Below are 5,892 nucleotides of genomic sequence, written 5' to 3' on the forward strand. Positions count from 1 at the left end.
TATAGAAAAGTTAAAAAGAAATAATAAATTGTATTTTCTGCACACTTGAGAGTTTTCAGACTGAGGTTTGAACCCACTGCTCTTACTGACCTTGACCCTGGGGTACAAAGAATCACACCATACCCAGGGGATTAAGTTCAAAGGTAAAGGAGGTAAAGAGTACATCATATTTTGCAGGTGGAGTGCTAGGAAATAGATGGCACTGCCAGATGTAGATGTTCGAGGAGAGTTTAATAGGGAACACAGAAGATGTCAGTGGTGTGTAGGTAAACCAGGAGGGGCTGGAGAGCACTCAGGGCTTGTAATAGCAGAGAGCTTCTTCTGCTTCCCCTATTCCTAGGCCAGCAGAGACCATGGTAGGACTACACCCATGAGTCAGAGAAACCTGTGTGGACAAGGTCACTGGAAAGAGCAGAGACCTTTCACATTTGTTTTCCTACAGGGAAACAAATACCCTGACCTTGCTCTCTGCCTCTGTCTCTCTGCTCTTACCTGAATCCTGCTGGAAGTTGTTGTTGGTGGGGGCAGCAGGGTGGAACGAAGCAGCTTCTTGATACAGTTATGAGCACGGAGCATGGCAGGGAACATGTAGAGAGGACCAGGAGGGTACACAGATGACATCCAGTACAACAGACAATCCCAAGTGCCCTTGAAACCCTTAAAATCCACCCCAGCCCATTTAGTCTTGAGATTTTGCATAAGATGATGAAAAACACTAAGATCTTTTTTTTTTTTTTTAAATTCTTTTATGCTGAGAGGACTGCTCTCTCTCAGTTATTAAACAGTGGTTGTTTGGCTGAAGTGGTGGGGAAATCTATAATGCAGACAATTAGGAAAATATCAGACATCACAGTCTCAAGAGCCTTGGGGAACCAGGCAGGTGGATGCAGGTGGAGACCAGCCAGCGTGTGTGGGGGGGTGTCTCTGACTTGCTCTTCTAATGATATTCCTTTTATGAGTCTTTAGTTGATAACTATGAGTAACCAGTGTTGGCTAATCATTCTGGTTGCAGGACAGGATTAATATAAAGCAGTTTCTTCCCTTCTAGAGATCTCCTCATTAATTACAGGCATAAGGCTAGGAGAATTTCTGGAGGTGCATGTTGTGCACAGACTGTTCTACACGCTCTCTCAGAATCTGATCCTTAAATTCCCTCTATGTCCCTACAAGATAGGTATTATTACAATTGCTATTTTACAGGTGAGTGTAAATGGGTACAGAGAAGAAAAGGAGGAACCAGGTGACCTGCTCCATCTCTCCTGCAGTGCATTCTGAGCAGGATATTCTAGTTTGTAAAGAGAAAGAGGGTTATTTATTAATTTTGAAACTTATTGAATCTAACCTAGCTTAAAAAATGATTTGAGGTGTCTAGAATGTTTCTTCTTTGAAATGTATTAGGGGTAAATATGGAAAGCAATAAAGTTTATCTTTAAAGAGGCTGGGTATTTGTGTGGCCACAATTATGGCTGCCTTGACTGTTGAGAGCCACAGCCAAAGGGGCCCCAGCAAACTTCCAGCTGCCGGCTGATGATCCAGCTGCCAGCAAACTTCCAGTTGCCGGCTGATGATTGGCTCACAGTGGCCCCAGCAACATCTAGCTGATTGGCTCCTCTGCGGTGATGTTCATTGGGCTGTTTCCCTGCCCTTCAGACTGCCAGCTGATGATTGGCTCACAGCAGCCCCAGCAACATCTAGCTGATTGGCTCCTCTACGGAGCTGCTCATTGGATGACTTCTTTGGCTCTGCCCACGCAACCCAGCCAATCGGCCTCAAGAGGAGGAGGATTGTGGGAGGTTGGGAGGCTGGTGTGGGAGAGAGAGGCTTGTGGAAGCCGGTGGTGGCAGTTGGGCTCTGAGGGTTTTTCCCTGGAGCTGTTTTGTTTGGCGTTTGTAGTTCTAAAAATAAAGTTAGTTTCTTTTTGACAAGTGGCTCCTGATTTGTGCCAAGCCAGACTTCGGCACTTGACCTCTGGTGTGGGAAGTCATAGCAGACCCTCCTTCCTTTGTTTGGACATAGGCCTGGGCCTCTTGGGGCCTGTGGGTTTCCAGGGTGCACGTGCACCTTGCATTACAGGTATAGACCATTGGAACAGACAAATGGTATGGAGAGGTGGGCTTGGTGGAGCGTTCTTCCTCCATGGCTACCTTAGCTCACCGCCTGTAGCAGCTTTGTTTTGGATAACTTGTAAGTGTTTTGTCTTAACCATGGACATTTAGTCATATTCAAAAACATCAATATAAGACAAAAGGTTATTTAAAAACTTCTACTACTGTGCTGAATCAGAGCGGTGACCCAGAACACCTTGCCTCATTCCTGATCTCAGGGGGAAACATGTATTCTTCCATCATGAAGAATAACGCTAGCTCTAGGTTTATAGGCCCTTTATACAGTTGAGGAGGTTCTCCTGTGTTCTCAAGTTCATCATAAATAGGTATCTTGTTAAATGTTTTCACTGCCTTCATTAATATGATCTTGGGATTCTCTCTTTAGCTTGTTGATATGGTAGATTGCCTTGGTTGCTTTTGAAACGTTGAACAAGCCTTACATAGCTAGAATAAATCCTATTTGACCGTGGTGCATAATTCTTTCCATACAATACTGAATTAGATTTGTACATATTTTGTTGAGCATTTTCACATCTAAGTTCATTTGAAATAGGTCTGAGTCGGGCGTGGTGGTGCACACCTATAATTGCTGCAGCTCAGCCCCTGAGGCTGAGAGAGGAGGATCTGGAGTTCAAAGCCAGCCTTAGCAATGGTGAGACTCTGTCTCTAAATAAAATACAAAATAGGGCTGGGGATGGGGTTCAGTGATCGAGTGTCCCTGGGTTCACTCCATGGTACCAAAAAAAAAAAAAAAAAAAAGAAAAAGAAATATTGGTCTATAGTTTTCTTTTTTGTACTACCTTTGTATGGTATTGGACTCAGGGTACTACTAACTCCTTAAAATGAATTAAGAAATGTTCTTTTCTATTTTGGGGAAGAGATTATGTAGAATTGGTCTTAACTCTTGTAATAGTTGGTATAATTCTCCAGGAAAACCATTTGGGCCTGGAGATTTCTTTTTTGGGAGTTTTAAAATTATGAATTCAATTTCCTAATAGTTGTAGGGCCATTCAAATTATGTATTTTATATTGAATGCATTGTGGTAGTTTGTGTTTTTCAAGGAATTTTTTCATTTTGTCTAAATAGTTACATTCAGTTGGGTCAAGTTTTTTTTTTTTTTTTCTTTTAGTATTACCTTATCCTTTTGATATCTGCAGGGTATGTTGTAGTATCTCATTTCATTCTTGATATTGGCAATTTTTGTCTTTTTTCTTTGTCATTCTTTTCAGTGATTTTCAAAGAACCAGAACTTTGTTTAATTTTTCCTTTTGTTTTTCTGTTAAAAATCCCACTAATTTCTGTTCTTTGTGCTTGCCTAGAGTTTATTTTGCTCTTCTTTTTAGTTCTTGAGATGAGAGCTTAGATTGTTAATGTGTGTGTCCTCCCCCCAAAAAACATGTTAAAACTGAATCATCAATGTGGTGATGCCTATTAGGCAGTAGGGCCATTGGGAGATGAGTAGGTCATAAGGACAAAACCCTCATGAATGGGATTAGTGCTCTTATGAAAGAGGTCCAGAGAGCTGCCTTCCCCCTCTGCTGTATGAAAACCAGTGATGAGGCATCCTCTATGAATCAGAAAGCCAGGCCTCACCAGACGGTGAATTTTCTAGCCCCTGTCCTTTATCTTCCCAGCCTGAAGACAGTGAGAATAAATTTTTCTGTTGTTCATAAGCTATCCATTTTATTATATTTTTATAGGAGCCTAAAAGGACTAAGACACTCTTTGACCCATGGATTATTTGGATTATTGAGAAGTGTGCTATTTAGCATCCACATGTTTGGAAACTTTCCTGTTATCATTTTATTGTTGATATCTAATCTGGTTCCATTTTGGTTGAAAAAAAAACACTGTATTATTTCAATACTTTTAAATTTATTCGTTTTTTTTTTTTTTTAATGGTACAGGGGATTGAACCCAGGGGTGCTCAACCACTGAGCCCAGCCCTTTTTTATATTTTATTTAGAGACAGGGCCTCACTAAGTTGCTGAGACTGGCTTTGAACTTGTGATCTTCCTTCCTCAGCCTCCTGAGCCACTGGGATTACAGGTGTGCACCACCACACCTGGCTTGAGGTGTGTTTTGTGGTACAGGATATGGTATATCTTGGTATATATTCTATTAGCACCTGAAAGGAAACTGTATTTTGCCATCATTGAGTGGAGTGTTCCAAACCTGTCAGTCAGGTCCTGTGGGTAATCGTGGTGACTCTTCATAGAATTATTAGATTATTTTCTATAGATTATTTCCTATCTAGTTGTTCAATCAATTTTTGAGTGTTGATGATTTCAACTATAATTGTGGATTTGTCTATTTTTCCTTTCAATTCTATAAGTTTTGTTTCATATATTTTATAGCTCTGTTAGTTGATTTGTATACACTTAGAGTAGCTGTCACTTAGGATTAACCCTTTTATTGTTGTATAATGCTTCTCTCAATCTCTGCCAGTTTTCTTTGCTCCAGAGTCTACTGTATTTGATATTAGTACAGTCATTCCTGCTTTCTTCTTATTCATGTTATAATATAACTTTTCCAAGCTCCTCCTTTCTTTCTTAGATGAAATCTTTGTTGTTGTTGTTGTTGTTGTTGTTTTGGTCACTGACAGCATATGCAGTATTATTAGCCATTCAAGTACAGTAGCATCTGGTAAGAGTGAGACAAAATTGGGATCGAAAAGTGAACAGATATTCAGCATCTAACAATTTGAAAGAAGCCACTACATACTCTTGACAAACATGTTTTCACAGAGCCAATACAGTACTAGCCATTAACCCAATACTCCAAGTTCACTGAAGTAGAAAAGATGCAACAAGAAAAATAACTACATCGAAAAGACCAGCACTTTAGAAAAAGATTAAAACACTTTCAGTTTCTCCCCTTTCTCCCCTAAAATAACATCTTTCAGTCTGGATCTACCTATAGAGTCCTATATTAGCTTTTAGAATATTTGTCAGGATCGAAAAATAAAATGACACTGGCCAGTCTGGTCTTTGGATATGTATGAAGAGGAAGAGGAGAAAGTCAGTTCTCAGAACAAATTTAGTCAGCTTCAGTCTCATCAGCAGGGTCTTTGGATTCTTTGTTCTTCAGCACTTTTTCAATGTGCTTATCCTTCCCTTGCAAACGCTCCAGTTTGGCAGCCATTTGTGCCTCTCGGTTCTCGTTGTTAGCTTCCATTTTGTGGTCGGTTTCTCTTCCGCCATTTTACTGTAGATGTTGTTCTCTTCTATGGGTTTCAGAAGCACTTCTTTCTCATGCTCTTGTGCCTCAGCAAGCTACTTCAAGACCTCAGCTTCGTGAGACTTGCATGCTTCTCCCGCAGCTTCTTGATTTCTTCTGAATTTCCTCCAGGGAAAAATCCTTCTTCTTTGGAGGGGAAAGCAGGAAGGGCTGAGAATCAACTCAAAAGGCTGGCCTGAGCCACTCTTCTCACCAGTTCTTTCACCTGGATAGCAGAAGAAGCCAAGAGACTGGCAGTGTATTCTACAAAACCCACTGGTAAGGAAAGAAAGCCCTGCTCCATCTGAGGCATCTGGCCACACTCTGAGATGAAATCTTGTTCTGTTTCCCAAATTGGCCTCGGATTTGTGATCCTCCTACTTTGGCCTCCCAAGTTGCTGGGATTACAGGCATGTGCTATAGCACCTGACTCTTAGAACATTATTTTGGGATTCCATTTCAATAGATATAGATATAGATAGTCTTTAAGCTTAATCTCTTTGTATAGTATTTTAAGTGGTTATTTTAGGTGCTACATTATACACACACACACACACACACACAAAT

At 40.7% G+C, this 5,892-nt stretch overlaps 1 pseudogene; it reads right to left on the minus strand.

The window, feature by feature from the left end:
- Positions 1-5,145: 5,145 nt before the first annotated feature.
- On the minus strand, positions 5,146-5,638 carry LOC101961422 (stathmin pseudogene; annotated as a pseudogene).
- Between the last annotated feature and the right edge of the window lie 254 nt (positions 5,639-5,892).

This window comes from Ictidomys tridecemlineatus, chromosome 12 (assembly GCF_052094955.1).
Source record: "Ictidomys tridecemlineatus isolate mIctTri1 chromosome 12, mIctTri1.hap1, whole genome shotgun sequence".
Classification (NCBI taxonomy): domain Eukaryota; kingdom Metazoa; phylum Chordata; class Mammalia; order Rodentia; family Sciuridae; genus Ictidomys; species Ictidomys tridecemlineatus.